The sequence below is a fragment of the Mirounga angustirostris genome, unplaced genomic scaffold, assembly GCF_029215605.1.
Source record: "Mirounga angustirostris isolate CCGP_5_RB_7025 unplaced genomic scaffold, mMirAng1.0.hap1 SCAF_5, whole genome shotgun sequence".
In the NCBI taxonomy this organism is placed as follows: Eukaryota; Metazoa; Chordata; class Mammalia; order Carnivora; family Phocidae; genus Mirounga; species Mirounga angustirostris.
This window is the reverse complement of record NW_026991713.1, coordinates 135,071,183-135,089,368: the sequence shown is the minus strand read 5'-3', so window position 1 is coordinate 135,089,368 and position 18,186 is coordinate 135,071,183. Positions and strand designations below refer to the sequence as shown.

The 18,186-nt window shown below is 41.0% G+C and overlaps 1 long non-coding RNA gene across 1 annotated transcript; it reads right to left on the bottom strand.

Moving 5' to 3' along the window:
* Nucleotides 1-755: 755 nt before the first annotated feature.
* On the bottom strand, nucleotides 756-14,357 carry LOC135364349 (uncharacterized). Its single transcript, XR_010411226.1, has 4 exons — nucleotides 13,962-14,357; nucleotides 11,038-11,144; nucleotides 8,392-10,771; nucleotides 756-1,816 (listed from the first exon to the last, which is right to left on the bottom strand). It is a non-coding gene; the product is annotated as an uncharacterized LOC135364349 (long non-coding RNA).
* Nucleotides 14,358-18,186: the final 3,829 nt, after the last annotated feature.

Here is an 18,186-nt window from a genome sequence, read left to right as displayed (position 1 = left end):
TTGAGGACATTATACTGAGTGAAATTAGCCAGTCCCAAAAAGAAAATACTGTGTGATTCCACTTACTCGAGGTCCCTAGAGTGGTCAAATAGACAGAAAGTAGAACGGTAGTTGCCAGGGACTGGGGGTTAGAGAGAATGGGAAGTTACTGGTTAATGATTACATACAGATTCCTGTTGTGCAGGATGAAGAAAGTTCTGGAGATGGATGGTGGTGATGGTTTCACAAAAATATGAGTGTATTTAATGCCATTAAACCATATACTTAAAAGTGGTTAAGAAAGTACATTTTAGGGGCACTTGGGTGGCTCAGATGGTTAAGTGTCTGCCTTCAGCTCAGGTCATGATCTCCAGATCCTGGGATCGAGTGTCATGTCAGGCTCCCTGCTCAGTGGGGAGTCTGCTTCTCCCTCTCCCTCTGCCTCTCCCCCTGCTTATGCTCACTCTGTCTCTCTGTCATTCAAAGAATAAATAAAATCTTTAAAAAAAAAAGTACATTTTATGGTATCTATATTTTATTACAATAAAAAATGGAAAAAATTTAAAGTGAAAAAAATCGATCAAATCTTAGCAAGATTGGTCTAGAAATAACACAGATAATACACATTAAACATATCAAGAATTATACAGGGCTTATTACTAAGAATCTTACATATTTAAAAAAATAACTTTGTGACAAATATTTGAAAAATACAGAACTTTTATTTAAAAATTTTTCAAAACCAAGACCAGAAATTTTTTAAAAATTATCCTTTATCTATGAAATGAATTGATTTCTTAATTAAATGTAATTGAAAACATTCCAGAGAAGAAAGCCCCAGACTTAAACAGCATCATTTACAGACTCTTCCCAGCATTGAGGAAATAGGTGATAACTGTGCACAGGAAACTCACCCAGAGAATATATTAAAAAGGGATATTTCCAGGCTCATTTCTGAGGCCAGCACACCCATGGCAGGTTGCGCTGAGAGTTAGTTTTCCGTATCTCCCCACACCTGTGTGCGTTGCTCTCCCCCAACGGGCTCTGGGCTCGGCCACTGCACCTGTTTTTGCCTGTGGGATAGCAGCAAGTGTGTGGCAAGAAGGGGCTTGAAAAAGTGCTTGTGGGCCTCCATGCTCTTCCTTGGAACCCAAGCACTGTTAGAAGCGCATGCATGCCCACTGGCCCCTGGAGGCTGAGACGTGTGCGGGAGAAGCAGCAGCTCCCAGTCCCCCACAGGAGCTGAGCACAGAGGAATGAGCCCAGCCAGCTGAGATCACCCTAAAGCAGCAGAATTTCCCAACCAACCCAGACACTCAAGTGTAAAGACACAAATAAAAAGAGAGACCAACATACATTCAGTGGTCTTAGCACATGCTCCACCCCTTAGCGTCATGACCGGTGGAAAGCCCTGCTGAAGACTCAGCCGTGTCACCAGCTGGGAGAGAGCACCTTCATGATTTAGGCGCTGTCCCACTAGCGAGCCGTCCCCACTCGGAACCAGCGGGTTGTGTGTGGTGCCACCTCTCTCCCACCTGAAATGAACAGATCCAGGAACCAAGGGAAGGACGGAGGTGGTGGAGGACCCGGCTGCTATATTTTATAAACCAGTTGAAAATGCCCCATTGGCAGGGTGGTAATAACTTGTTGCAGCTTCCAGCTTCCGCACGCTTCCACATCTTGCGTGCTTCCATCAGCTTGACCTGTACCTTCGCAGAGCTTCCATTTACGGCCATGTGTCCAGTCACTCTTTGTGCAGGTGATGCCACGTGAAGCCCAGCTCTGGCCAATACAGGTTGTAGGAACGATTACATCATCAAAACAGTGTGTATGGTGACTAACATAACATAATAAAATAAAATTAAAAAAAAAAAAAAAAAGAACAGTGAGTTGTGTCCGCAAGCGTTTTTGTTATCTCCAAATGGCATTTTACGACTAGTGGAAAATAACTGTTTCTGGATAGAATTAAGTTCTATTCATGTCCTTTAAAATGACTGCTGTGTTTCGGGGGGGGGGGGTTTTGTCTCTTTTTGGGCCACTCTCATAAATATTATATTGTGTTATGAAGTTTCGCCTAAAGTACTCTGTTCACAACATTAGCACCAGATTTAAGAATTCTTTCTACTTCATTCATTGATCGTAAATATGCCCTTTACTTCAGAAATTGCCTTTGATGTTTTTTAAATTTCCATTCCTTTAGAGAATAACACCCAGGATAAACACCATTTTATTAAGTTCTGTGTCCCCGACCACCTAACATCGTACCTAAAAGCTGTTTGTATAAGTGAATGGATTATTAAATAAAGTACTTGAATCCCATAGTTCAAGTTCATGCTCTTAGATTTTAATACAAGCTGTGGGTCTCTGACTCCTTTAATCTTCTTGGGGTTTCCTCTTCTTTAATATCACATGCACATGCGCACACCTTCACACACACACACGCACACACGTGCACGTGCATCAGCCCCTACATAGCATGGAATATCCAATAGAGACCATGGAGATGCTCATGGCCATCTGGGACTCCATGTTTCTTACAGCTGAATTACCTAACTCCCTGACAGTGGCCCATACCATCTCTCTGTAACAAGCAAACCCACACGTAAGATGCTAGCAACTTTCTTACAGTTCCCCACAAACCAAAAACATGAGGCTATTGCATACTGCATAATTTTACTAAAATTTGGTGTAATAAAACAGCTTATCCGCAGCACAGCTGCCAAATTAAACTTGTTTATCGTTTGGCCCTGCCTTTTCCCAGAGTCTTTTGCCAATGAACTTTCTTCCTCAGGAAACAAAGCCTTTTATATATTTCTATATTTTTATTTTTGTGTTTTTCTATATATCTGATTCCCTGCTATTCTTCAAATGCCATCTTTTCTACTTTTGCCCCCTGAGCCCTTTCTTCTGATCTGTCTACAGTAAATGAAAACTTCTCTTGTTTTACTCTATAAAGTAATTTAGGAGCGAGGTGGTCACATAAGATTCTAAAGTCAAAACTAGAAACTTTTCTAACAAAAAACCACCTTCAGGGTAGGGATTGTGACCTTTACCCTAGTAATCAAAATCAGCCAAAATCAGTTTTTGTTTTAAATAACACTTTTTTCCTGGCATACAGGCAGTTTCAAACACCGTTTTGTGTGGCCTAACATCTTCCTTCCTCTGCTCCATTTCTGCCAAGGACGCAGTGGGCGAGTCCAAGGTGCATCCAAATCACGGCCACATTATCAGGAGCCACGGCAGAGAAGAAGGCAATCTGGGCATGAATGTCTGCAGGATGCGTGTGCACGTGTGCTGTGTGTGTGCTAAATAAAGAGCGATTACTTCAGGCAGAGGACAGAGCATCCTCAAACTGACGTGTCTCGGCAGCTTTAGTGAGGAAAGGAGGAGTTGGACAGAACTCTTTGCTTTAGAATAAAGATGCTCTTACTTATAAAGAGGATGACCAGGACTCTCAAATCAAATTATCTATGACACATGTCCACCTCTGTCTCCCTTGTCTTTCACCTCAAGCTCCTGCACAGCCCAGATGTCTCTTCCCTATCTCCACCTCATCTTTCTAGGGCATTAGTATGAAATATTTTTCCAGAGTAAATGTCTCTACCTCCTCCCTCTATCAACAACATCTAAACGAAACCCACGTTTTTAAATTCGGTCAGTGCCAAACAAGGTAAGCCTTTGTAAAAAAAAAAAAAAAAAAAGAGTGGATATGTCAGAGAGTTCTTCCTTATTTCTCCCATCTTTCACTGCTGCCCTTTTTCCTTTTGCTGTGTGAGCTGGTCTATTCCCCAAATGTAACATCCTTAAATATTTGCTTTCTTCTCCCCCACTTTTTTCTGATTTATCTGTGACCCTTCCATTCAGAAAATGCTATTCACTGCTATTCTCATCTTACAATATTAAATTTAATCAATTTAATTACCCACAAAAATCTCCTGGCTAAGCAAACAGTAAAAACATGCATTTGGCTGTGCTGCATTCAGAATGAATTCCAGCTGATAGCACGAGGTTGAGACATCTCAGAAAATGATGGAAACATACATGCATGCAGCTATTTGTATGTTTGCTGATTTTCTTTACATGAAAGTTTCACTTTAACCTGTCGTTACTTAACCTGTGACTGGAATTTGCTAGGTAACATGAGCCAGACGTATAATAGAGATTTGGGATTGCATCATGAAATCTGTTTTCTGTTAGAAATTGAAAATAACCATAGTGCTTAGGCTTTCGATTCAGTTCGTGAGGACACTTATTTTGTTACAGAATTGGTGTAAGGCCCTGAATCTGTGCATTGGAGAGAATAATATCTGCATGGAAAGGTTATTAATGCATTAATGAATAAATACATATCACCAGTGCACATCCTTATATATAATAAAAATATTATTCCATACTACCCAAGTAGAAGAATGATTAACTGTGTATTTATCAATATGTCTGTCATCCTAATATATGGATATGGATAACCATAACAATTCAGTCAGAATAGAGTCAATGTTGACATTTCCCATGTGTTTCCTGCTTAAGTTTTGTTCTGAGTTTGAGTTTCCAAAAAAGTCAATATATCTCAATCCATAAAACCTAAATTGCCTCCTGGTAAACAGCTCTCCTGGCCTGTGTGTATAACTAGGTCAGATTAAAGATCTCTTTATTTGAAGAGGGTCTCATGTATCTCATTTGAATAAACAATGACTCTCATTTGAATAAACAGTTATGCTTTCAAAATGCTATAAATAGGAGCGCCAGGGTGGCTCAGTCGACTAAGTGTCTGCCTTCAGCTCGGGTCATGATCTTAGGCTCCTGGGATCAAGCCCCATGTCATGCTCCCTGCTCAGTGGGAAGTCTGCTTCTCCCTCTCTCCCTCTGTGCTCTCTTTCTCTCTCTCCCTCAAATAAATAAATAAATAAATACATAAATACATAATAAATAAATAAAATCTTTTTTAAAAGTTATAAATATATACAACTATTCCAGAGGTTCTCTGTGTTCTCTATGAAAAATTTCCCATGGAACAAATAAAGAACTGCATGGGTGGCTTATCTGGCAGTTTTTGATGAACTGAGATAGCTTTTTGGATCTATATACAGTATATGCAATGATTTATTTTTATTAGGATTTTAAGTTAAAATAAAAATATGTTTATGCACACACAGACACACAGGTTTTTATTTGTCTTTATTGTTCTTCCCTCTGCCCTGACTGTCCTAAGACAGCCTACTTCCTAAGTCCATTTCCAAGTAATCATTTTTACCTGGCTTTTTGGAACAAAGAAATGTGTGTGTGCTATTTCTAAACTAAGTGCAGCATCACAGTCTTTCACTCTGTTCTTCACTAAAGAGCAGTTGTTCTCTGCAAGCGACATTGATGTTGCTCCCACGTTCTTACCTCTCCCCCGTCAGTAGTCATGAGCCCACTCACACACTGAGCTCTGCACAAAGCTTCGACTAAACTCTTCACTCCGAAATAGTTTTCTTTAAACCTCAGCCTAGCAGAAAGCAAGCTCTTCCCCTCCATTCCTTCTCTTCCTCCTCCTCCTTCTTCCTCTTCTTGACCTTCTTCTTCGCCTCCTTCACTTTCTCAACTTCCTCCCTCTGCTTTTTCTCTTCTCCCTCCCCTTCCTCCTCCTCCTGCTTCACAAAACTTTAATCCGACTCATCTTTTTTCTCCTGACAGTACCTCAGGAACTATTTTCCATACAGTCAGTATTTTCTACAATCTTGTTTTGAATGGTTTTATTATATTCTACCCCCATGAATGCATCTCATTTATTGTACTCTTCCCTAGTATTATATCTGCCCTTCAATTTTCAAAGATGATGTTGTAGAATTTCCCTCCATGACTAATGGACCTAAAAATTGGACCTTTCCCCACAGTTGCTGCATAGATGCTCTCCCTGCACCTACTGCAAGCTTAGGCCCATGTCTGCTTCTAGTTTGTGTCATCATGAACTGCAGATGAACTTTGCATTAAATACTGGACCACGTTTTGATTGATGCATTATGAGTTTCTGCCTCTCCTACTCTTTCATTAGGATCCCACAAGCATACTTTCTGGCTGTGTAGACCTACTCAGGTCAGCAATTTGATCATTAGTCATGCCCAAACTCATGCACATGCAGACATGACACACTGGTCTATGGATGTTCTTTCTGCTTCTAGTCTTACCATTCAATCATCAAAATTTATGGAGTAGTCATTGTATGACCAATCATACCATGTGTGAGGCATGATTCAAAAAATGCAGTATGTAGGTCTCTGACATCGAGGATAAAAATGGTAATAATAATAAAACAGTATTATGATGATGGGTAACATTATATAACACATACCAGAAACTGTCCTACATATTTTGCATAAATTTATCATTTACCCCTCACAACAATCTGTAAGCCTGTATTGTGTATCATCATCCCTATTTTGCATGAAGAAAACTAAGGCACAAATAAGTTTAAGTCATTTTCTTAAACGCACTCTTGTAAGTAAAGACCTAGAACTGGAGCTCAGGCAATCTGGTTCTGGGTCTGGACTCAATCTTTATAACATGACTGGGGAGACAAGCATCATATTCAAGAAAAAAAAAATTGAAGAACAAAATAGTTTATTATCCAGTGCTACGTTACTGAGTAAAAATAATCGGTGCATTAGCTACTGTATAGTAAGGTGTTAATTGGGTGGCCTGGAAAAGGGGCTAGAAATTGAGATCGTCTCAAACAAGGGCCATTATGGACTTGGCCACAGAGAGTGCATAGATGGGTGGAGAAGAAAGACCAAGGCCTTCCTCAGAGAGGGAATTCGGGGAGAGGACAAATGCACTCTCCATAGCACCAGTGTTGGTTTTATATCTTTGTTTTGCCAATGAACAGAGTCTGGATGTTGATATTACCTATTTGGCAGTAAAAAACGAGGTAAAAAAAAAATACGGTGTTTTGTATGTTTCTATAGATGCAGGCTCTCATGTGAGGGGCTGCTACAAGAGAGCCCTGTGCAGGTTCTCAGGAATAGGTCATAATGCATTTCAGAGCCCAAGGTGGTCACACAGCCTCATGTCATGTCATGTAGGAACTGGACAGAGCACCACAAAATAAAAGCAAAGCTACAATATGTAACTCGCCTTCCTTTTTGGGTGGAGAAATGTCTTATGAACTCCAGCTGAACAATAATGACCACACTCTTGTACATGGGAGTCTGAATTTCACAAGGCCACCAGGAGCTTTGTCGCTCTGAGCAGCAACTGACTTCTTTGATGGGGACCCTGATGTTTCCTTGGATCCCTTATATGCCATCCCATGAGAGAAGCATCTTTCCTTCCATGTTATGACTTTAAGGTACTTTGCAAGAATAAGTTTTCATTAAAATTGACTTTGGTTAAGATTTGCCGGTAATGGTGAAAAATGGCATTGCAGGGGCGCCTGGGGGGCTCAGTCATTAAGCATCTGCCTTCAGCTCAGGTCATGATCTCAGGGTCTTGGGATCAAGCCCCAGTTGGGGCTCCCTGCTCAGCAGGAAGCCTGCTTCTTCCTCTCCCTCTGCCCCTCCCCCTGCTCGTGCGCTCGCTCTCTCTCTCTCTCTCTCTCTCGCTCACTCTTTCTCTCAAATAAATAAATAAAATCTTTAAAAAAAATCACATTGCAATAAGTATTGCCAGGATGCTTGCTTTCAGTCAAACAATGTGCTATTTTGAAAACTTGGGCAGACTTAGGATTCCACTTTAAAAAAATCATTCCGGTTCATTATTTAGCACATTGGTAATTTATCACCAGTGATCATTTCAAAAGAAAATGAACAGCAACAATAAAATCTGCTGCATCATGTATCCAACCATACAACTTTGGGTTACTTATAGCCTGGGGTCTTACACTGATATCTGCTAGTATAATTAATTTTTGTGAAATATTGTAGCTATAATTCATTTTTGCTAGAAAAAAAAACGGAAACTCATATAGAAATGAATCTTTACTTTAGCAGTTTTGAGTAACTCTGATAAAACTCCCAACTATATTTTAGAGGTCCTGCTAAAGGCACCAGCTTTCCTTTTAAAGCAAGGTCAGGTTTACACTTTCTAACAGAGAAAGTGAGGAGAGTTCACGTTTTGTCACCTTCCTGGATTAAATAACATATTCAAATCTGGCATGAGCTAGGGAAATCCTGATCACACAGGATTCGCTGTCCTGTGTTCTCCGTTCTAAATAGAAGCTCTTTATTGAGCCCAAGCACACGTTAGTTGGTGTATTATAAATCCTCACCCAACGTTATGTAAGGCTCTAGTTTCTGAATTTTCGGAAACAGCTAAGATTGAATCTTTTTTTATTTCAGTAGGACAGTTAAGGAGTAAAGAGAAGAATTTCTATCATAATTTAGTCATTTTCCTCCTGCTTTCTCCGCTATTTTATTTCATTCACACAGGTCATATTACCTGTCTTACAGCATGGGTTTGTTCGAAATGCTCCTGTCATGTATTTCTACATCAGCGTGGGTGAAGGGGAAGCTCTTCTATTTCCTATCGAAGGAGGACATCTCTCCCTCAGAAAATGAAGTCGTGGGCGCCTGGGTGGCTCAGATGGTTAAGCGTCTGCCTTCGGCTCAGGTCATGATCTCAGGGTCCTGGGATCGAGTCCCGCATCGGGCTCCCTGCTCCTTGGGAGCCTGCTTCTCCCTCTGCCTTTCTCTCTCGCTCTGTCTCTCATGAATAAAAAAAAAAAAAAAAAATCTTTAAAAAAAAAAAGAAAACGAAGTCGTTCCACACAGATGCCAGCTCCTAATTGCCTTTCACTTTTTCCTGTATGCTTAGATTGACTAGCTCTTCGCCTAAGAACTTCATTATAATCACTAAGTATGAATCATTGCTTTGCCTATTGTTCCAAATGTAATTCTTGTTGTGCTTCCCTCCTGACCAGATAAAGCTGTTGATTCAAGTGTTGACATAAGACTAGGAGTCCTGTGATGATCCCAGCTGGAAGGGAAGAGGGGAAAATAGCATGTCTATTTGGCTTTAATATGGGGTCTTATCACAGAGCGCAGATGGACAGAAGCGTTGGAGTTTGCAAGGAGGAGATCGGCAAGTTCTGTAAATATGCTAGTGATGCTGTTTTAAGAGTTTGGTGCCACAGACAATTAATCGGCAGGATTCAACCGTCCTGACAATTTATCAGTCTGTCGCTGCCGCTCTGCTAGTTTGGGTGCATTTCCTGAGACGTGCAAGGCAACAGCCCTCTGTCCCCCAGCCCACAGCGACGCTTCTTTCCAGAAACAAAGCAGCTCTTCCAGCCGGACCACAAATACTTGGACCCCTAGCTCCAGTCGTCCTGCAGAAAAATGCAAGACGTCTGGCCTCCCTTTCCTCTCCGCTTCTCTCTTTATTCCTGATTAGAATTCCACTCCATCATGCCTTGCTTACAGTGACTCCTCATTCTGTGGGGAGAAATTTATTATTTCTCTCAGTCATTAAAGCCATACGCACGGAATATGATTTCCTCTTAGTCACATTGATATTATAAAGATCCCAACTAAAATGTCAGAGGCAATTAAAATATTTCATCTTAAAGGAGTATAAAAATGCTGTGTGAAAAATCATGAGGTTTTTTTTGTCCTGATAATAATCACACAATAATTAAGGGGGACACATTAGGAGAATACAAATGTACAAGGTCACATACTAAGAAGAGCAGGTTGATTTCTTTTTTTTTTTTTTTAAGATTTTATTGATTTATTTGTCAGAGAGAGAGAGCACACAAGCAGGGGGAGCGGCAGGCAGAGGGAGAAGCAGGCTCCCCGCCGAGGAGGGAGCCCAGTGCGGGACTCGATCCCAGGACTCTGGGATCACGACCTGAGCCGAAGGCAGACGCTTAACCAACTGAGCCACCCAGGCATCCCAGAGCAGGGTGATTCCTGAAACAACCTGCAGTATTTGGCCTGTAGCTGAAGTTTGTTTTATCCGAGCAGATGAGTTGCAAGGACACTGGATGCCAACTTGTCTGTGTTCATACTTGAGTACCTGAAGGGTTACTTTATGCAGGTGCTTACAGATTTATCCATGGGGCAGGGGGCTTCCATCTGCTGGAAAGCAAATCATCAGCGGGTGAGGGAAGAAGGCGGAAATCTCACAAAATCCTTTTCCCTCTTTTTTTCCTTCAGTGAGACCAATGCCAAGGCAATGCAGGTCTAAGGCTTGTGGTGTGGGCGTCACCTACCGTGATGAGCACGTGAAACAGGACGGGAGGCGGAGCGGCGGCTGGCAGAGCACAGTGACTTGTGAGCCAAGAGTGACATTTGCAACCCAGCATAACCAGACCTGATCTCAGCTCAGACATTCCAACGTGCCCGTTGACGTACATCACCTCATCGTGAAGAGCGGGGGGAAAACCACTTTTCTCAAACAGTTCTTTTCGTCTTCATCCTTCTCTGTTTTTGTCATTTTTGTCTTGAGTGGAAGGGATGATTTGATGACCTTGCATATACATGATCCCAGTGGGTTTCACCGTGCTCCCCCCAACTCATGTCCGCCCAGAACCTCAGAATACAACCTCATTTGGAAATAGGGTCTTTGTGCATGTCATTACAAAAAGGATGGAGATAGATCATACTACATTACCCTAAAGTCAATGAAAATCTCTTCATAAAAAAACAGCCACAGAGAGAAGGTCATGTGAAGACAGAGGCAGGGACTGGGGCGCTGTGAGCCACAAACACCAGGAGCCTCCGAGGACTCAAACAGACAAGGAGCTCTGCCCCTGTAGAGACTCCAGGGAGAGAGTGGTCTTGCTAACACCTTGATTTCAGACTTCTCGCCCCTATACCTGTGAGGAAATAAAATTTTTTTTAAGCCACCAAGTCTGTGATATTTCATTAGTGACCACCCTAGGAAACTAATATAACCAGCATGCCGCATGGTAATTGTTTAGTTAATTATATGGATCTCATTAGATTTTTTCGATAGGTCTTGTCAAGACTGACAAAAGTGGGCAGAAGGCTGGTGCAGAACGTTCTCACAGACGACATTCCTAAATGACCCACTGACTGAATTGGCTGTTCGTCTCTTAATGGGTTGGCCATTCTTTCTTACCTCCAGCTTTGGTTTCCTGGAGATGCTCCCTCTCCCGCTGCTCGAAATCCTTTTTCCGCCGTGGATCGGTGCTCACCAAAAAAGACTGGATTAGACTAACTCCAGTTCTTAAAAAAAAAATCAATCAATCAATAAGAAAACATTACTGATTCTATAGTGGAAAGACAATTTGGGTCATCTAGTTTAGTGGACATTTTTGCCTGCTTACCACCTAAAAGACTTTTGAAAAACTGTGTATCGCCATATGCAATGTTAAGTTGAAACTAAAAAGGCTTTGTCATAAGTTGAAATCATGTCAAGAGTATAATTTCCACATCAGCAAATATTGGAGTTTTAAACATAAGAGTCAACTCAAACTTAGGTACGTGTTTTTAAACTTACATAATGAAGTCTAAATATCTTAATAATTTTATAATTTGGATCTTGCACTGAAAAGTACACATGAACAAACTCAAATAAGAATTGGCTATTTTACATAATTTTTCTTTCTCTTTGAATATAAATTTTATTCCATCTTTCTCATGGAATTGTATATAGTGTAAATGTTTTTATGCCTGAAAATGCTTCATCAATCATCATATTATTTCACTACAATAAAAATATGAAAAATTTCTGTGGCCATAAGACTTCAGGGGTTAAAAATTTCTTCCGGATTGACTTCTCATTGCAACTATTCATTGCTACAGAATTAAGCAACATACATATGTAGATCTAGAATATGTGTTATCGAACAACATAAATATAAATGCAACATAAGTATCAGAATCAAACAACATGAATTCTAGTGTTGGGGACCTCTGGACCTGGGGGGGAGGGGCATGACTCTGCAGGGATGTCTCCACTAGAGACAAGGTTACTTCCCTGGGTCACAGGCAGTTTCTGGAGACGGACCCAGCTGTGATCAGTCAGCACCCAGACTTCTGACAGCTGTGTGAATGAGAGCTACGGTCCTGGGAGGGGAGTGTGGCAGTAGGGACTACATACAGCAGTTTCTTAATTAATGCATGAAAACATTTAGAACAGTAGTCAACATACCACATTTGAGAAATTATTGCATCGTTACATCATTATTATATTAGTCAATTATTATATCATCAATAAGCTAATCATATCATTAATATGTTCTGATAACATATCATTCATGTTTCTAGACAACATAATCTATTCAATTACCGATAAATTAGACTTCTAACATCAGTAAGTTTGAAAGATTAAAATATTGGGCACATAAGGGGAAAAAAGAACTTAAAGAATTGCCTAATGCATTTGAATAGCCGGGATATTGTTTCTGCTCTTGAAAAATAGAAATCAATTTCCTAGGTTTTATTATCTGTTAATTGTTTGGGAAATTGCATATTTTCCACATTGAAACCTTTTTTTTTTTTGAGGGAGGAATAGAGTTAAGACCACTTCTCTCCCCAAGAAAAGGCATCTTTGTGTCTCTTATTAAATGGTCCCTTCCCTCCATGCCCTCCATGCCCTCCACGCCCTCCACGCCCTCCACGCCCCCACTTCCATTCTGCTCCCTGCCAAAATTTGAAATTTCCTTTGAATTTTCATTTCTTTAAGCCAAAGCAGAGAAGAAAATTAAAGCCTTTCCAAACACTACTTAACCATTCCTAATATTTATGTAAAAAGGACATGAAAATGTCAAACGTGCTCTTAGATGAGTGTGTTTGAGTTGTTAAGGTAAGTATTTCATATTAAAATTACATTCCTTGAATTGCATAGAGTCCTTCTTCAAAAATGAGTTAGGAACACTACATCTAAAACTAATGATGTAATGTATGGTGACTAACATAACAATAAAAATTTAAAATAAAATTAAATTAAAATTAAAAAAATGAGTTAAAGCTGTTGAAATCCACTATTGTTTGTTAAATGTGTTTGCATAAATCTGCCTTTTCCTGACAGCAAGTTACTCTGAGAAAATAAATATAGGACTTGAATTATTGAACTATTGCTTGTATTCAATAAATAACATACCTTACTGTCAGCAAAACCATATTTTGTACTGCTGGCTTATACCATTAAAGCTACTGGGTAAGAAATGGTATCTGAACTAAGAGGCATTTTTTAACTAGTACCTAAGAATGAATCTATAGTATGTTGAAACAACAACAACAAAATCTATGTCAGAATAATACATAAAATTTCCTTCCTTAGAAGGGGGAGATATGAATACTCTTGGAGAGAGCTCATTTTTAAGAAATATTTAAGCATGAATAAAATAGTCATACAATTTATTTCTGAATTCTACAGACTGGTTTAGTACTTTTATTTTTAGCAGGAATTGCAAAACTCAACTGGACTTGACATTTCTGATTTAAGATATGCAGAATCTAAGGAAATGGAGAGCATGAACTATTTCCTAAGCATTTGAAAATCTAATGTCTTATTTCTGTATTAAGATTACTTCTGTATTTTGAGGCTAATCTACTTCCTACATTTTACTGTACGGCAAATACATCGAAAGTTCATTTGGGCATATTGCCCTTTTCAAAAAAAAGTTTTAAATAAAAATGGCCCCATATACTCTTCTACCAAAATCATTCTGAGTCCTGAAAAATGATCCAAAGAGTAAATACGATCTCATTGATCCACTCACAAATGTTCACATTATAATGTACTGGAGGATCAGGTTTCCCTGCATATTTAATACAATTGGCATTAACATTAACTGATATTTCCCAAAGCCTCGCTCGGTAGGTCTCCAAGATACAATTCCTTCCAGGTTCCAAGTTTTTGACCAGACAGCTGAGCTGAACAAACACAACCTTGGTGTCTCTACCTTCCTTTCCTAAAGGATTTACTGTCCATGTACGAGAATGTTCCATTGCGGTGGATGGATTACTGTTACCATCATGCCTCCCATTTCACGGTCTCCCCTTGCACGCAGCGCAGAATAGACAAACTAAACATACCTGCCCTGTTGGTGCTGGATTTGGTCATGCAGACTGTTGAAGCAATGGAATGGAATAAAGAACATTTTAAACTCGCACGCATGTCCTGTCCAGCCAACCACCTTCCATCCATATAAACTGCCACGGAAAGATGTTCCAAGATGGCAGTGGTCCTCTGAGGTTGAGAACACACATGGATTAGCCTGGGACTGGATTGGCATCCTGGAGCCTCTAGTCCAAATTCCAGCAGTGAGCTTAGCTAGGTGAGTTGCATCTGAGCTGTAGACCCACGAGAAAGGAATAGATGCTCTTTGTTGTATGACACTGTGACTCCTTTTCACAGAGGTATTGCGGCAGAAGACTCTGTTACCTGCCCTGGGACCCACAGTGGGCTGGTCCTCACAGAAAACCACATGCGTGGATGGAGGGCCTGATGGTGCAGAGCGGGGCTTGGCGTCTTCTAGGAGAGCAGGCTGCTCAGGAAGACAGGTGTGCGTGTTAGAATTTCATACACGGTTTTATTGTAGCAAACAGGGACGTATATATCATATGTTGCCCCATGCATGGGCTCTTTTTCCTTTTATTTAAAGTCGTGAGAAGTCATCAAATATAGAACAAAGTCCATTTCAAATGTTTAATATACGTATTTGACTGTAGCCTCTGGTGAAGGGTTATATTTGTTGAGAATCTTTCCAGGGTGTGTGGCCATTGGCCTATGCTGACTATTTTACCGTATTATCCCTAATTGTTCCTAAGGACCCTGAAAGTCAGAGATTACTCATTCTTGCTCCTAGGAACCAGGGAGTTCTGGAAGCTAAACGTGTATGAAAATATATATTTTTCCCTCTAACTACTATAAATACCGTAACGAACCTGAAGAATCCAGCTATTGCCAGCAGCTAAATTGTGCAGGTCAGCCTGTAACTGTGAAGGTGGATTTCAATCACTTATTCAAAGTTTACGTGCTGCCTCTCACTTCCGATTTTATTGGCCCGATTCACAAGGCAATAGATATGAGGTAGCCCCTCATACAGGTGTAAACAACAGAAAAGCAGAGTGAGGAGGATTTCCCTCCCTCTGAGGGAGGAAATATTATTTTCATTTTCCGGGCAAAGAAAGTGACGTTATGTTAGGAACGTTCCCCGAGGTACAATCTGCAGACGCACCAGCATCATGACCCCCCAGCATTGCCCTGCCGCCCCCACCCCGCCTCTCACTGCAAGATCAGGATGACCAGCAGGAAGCCCCTTGGGGGACCCCCGCATGCATTTGAGGCGCTGGGATAGAAGCCACGGGTAAGGATAACATCTTCGCTGGTGATTTCATTGGAGCTGAAGGAAGCAAGGGTCACGCTTAAGGAGGGAGCAATGGTGACCGGCCTGTTATTTATAAGGTAAATATGTTTAAGTCGGAAGAATGCTACACTTCGGCTCCTCCACTCTCTTTTTTGAGACATTTAATAGAAGAGGCAGTTATGTGCTAAGAGTCATTTCCCTGGGCAGGTGTATCTATTTTCTGCTTATCGAAATCAGGAGCAATAAAAATTGCTGAATGTGGCTGGGAGGGGAGGAACCTGGTGGCTATGAGAAGAAGCTGTGTATATTTTGCAGAGTGGATAAACTGTTAGTGGTTCAATGATTTTTTTGAAAACGATTTGCAAAACGGCTGCAGGGGACGGGTAAGTAAATGTGGATTGATTCATCGAAGGAGGCTGGCTCCCGGCTGAAGGAAATGACTGGAAATGTGCATTCTGGGGCTCTATTTCTTGTTGTACACCTAATTTGCTGCTCCTGAGGCAAGCTCTCTCAATTCAACATGCCTCCCGATTCCTCCTCCTTTGGATTTCACCTCATTTGTTAGTGAGACTGAAGCTGGCTGAAGCAGAGCCTACATCAGAACAAGGTGATATTGGCAAGTGGGTGGGGAAAAAAATGGATAAAGAGGTCAAGTGAACAATGGCAAGAAAGCTGGGTGCACGGAGCCCGAATGAGCTGTAGATTTACAGCCATGATTGCTCTCCGAAACCCACAGTCACGTTGGCAGGCATAAAAGTCTGAGTATCTGTGGGAAGACCTTCTTCCAGGATCAAGGTCTCACTCACCCTGTTGATCCATGAATAAACATTTTCGTAGTGCAGCAGTCGACTTTTGTTTTATGAAGACAGAGGTCAAACTTTAGTACTGGTCAGCAGAATCAGATTTCTTCTCACTAACACACTGTATCCCTTATCTGTGGTCTGATGTGGATTTTAGAGATTTTATTTCCTTTTTATTCACCCTCTCAAGAGTCCTTACGTTGCCCAAGGAAGGCATCACTTGAAAGAATGTGGATAGCATTCGCATTCTCGTCTAGATGAAAGGATATCATAAACCGATAAACTCGACTTGAAAGGAAAACAGCTGCTATTTATATAGCTTATATTTAAAAATCTATTTCAGGAATATTCGTCCTAAAGAGGAAGGACATTCTGATACAAGCTACAGCATGGGTAAACCTTGGAGACCCTATGTTGAGTGAAATAAGCCAGGCACAAAAAAAAAAAAAAAAGAAAAGAAAGAAATACTGTCTGATTCCATGTATTTGAGGTACTGGGAATAGTCAGATTCGTAGAGTCCAAAGGTAGAGAAATGATTACCAGGCGCTGGGGAGAGGGGAAATGGGGAGTTAGTGTTTAATGGGGACAGAGTCTCGGTTCCAGCAGATGACATAAGTTCTGAAAATGGTAATGATGATGGTTTGCACAAGGGAGTACTCTTCAAGCCTTTGAACTATATGTTTCCAAATGGCTACAATGCCACATTTTATATTGTGCATATTTTACTACAATAATAAAAAAAGAAATATATATCTCAAAGTAAACTTCCTAATGCCATATATAAAACAAAGATACTACAACTATACAGAGAAAGAGATACAGATACAACTACATCAAGAAAAAGTGCATGACATGGGCAAGTCAGAAATAAATTTACAAAAATTTGTAGGTATGCTTATCCAAACTCTTAGTCTTGTCCCAAGGAAAACATGAAACAATTTTTTACATTAGAGTAACTTAACTAGAGCTTTGTGTGATCTGCAAGCTATTTCTGTCCCTTCCTAAGGTGGGAATGAAAAACAGGGAAGACAATGGAAAACCCAAGGACTTGCTACCTACCTCCTCTCACAGGTCATCACCATACAGGGGCAGTGTTGTTGTATTTGAAGTAGTGAGAATGTATAGACCTGTTAAATCTCTATGTTAGACACCTGAAGCTAATATAACACTGTATGTTAATTTTTCTGGAAATAACAATAAATGGATAAGGTAGCAAGAATTCATCCAATGTAAAACAAAGTCAATTTCACCTGTTCAGTACATATTTGACTGTAGCAAGCAGTGAAGGGTTACATTTGTTGAGAATGTTTCCTAGGGCTGTGTGGCCACCAGCCTATATTGTATGCCTACTGTCCCATGTCCTCCCTAATTGTTCGTAAGGACACTGAAAGGACACTGGTTTCAGGAACCAGGGAGTTCTAGAAGCTGAACATGCATGAGTCTCCCACAGCATTAATTCCTTAAAGCACATTAGAATAATGTATCTTCCTAATAACGGAAAGTAGGAGTCCTCGATGAAGATACAAGAAGGATGGGCGCCTGGGTGGCTCAGTTGGGTAAGCGACTGCCTTCGGCTCAGGTCATGATCCTGGAGTCCCAGGATCGAGTCCCGCATCGGGCTCCCTGCTCGGTGGGGAGTCTGCTCCTCCCTCTGACCCTCCCCCCTCTCATGTGCTCTCTCTCATTCTCTCTGTCTCAAATAAATAAATAAAATCTTTAAAAAAAAACAGATACAAGAAGGAAAATGATGGCTTGGTGTATTTAGAACAGAGGAGAAGTGAACACAAGCCAGACAAGGCTCAGAACCCAGATCCGAGGAGCGCACTGCGGTTCTAAGCTCCCCTGCTCCGCACTGCTTGCGCACTCTTCAATGTGGGAAAGCCTAGCACAGTTTGGTGACAATGGTGGTGGGCCAGGCAGGGCACAGGCCAGGGCAGGACTTTGCCATGTTGGAGTAATGAGCTACCACCAGCAACCCATGTAAGAAGAAGGTGATGACCCAAACAAGACTCCCTTAAAAAGTCCTTCCAGTTGGGGCAGTTGGGTGGCTCAGTCAGTTAAGCATCCAACTCTTGGTCTCAGCTCAGGTCTTGATCTCAGGGTTGTGAGCTCCAACCCCACATTGGGCTCCACACTGGTCATGGAGCCTAC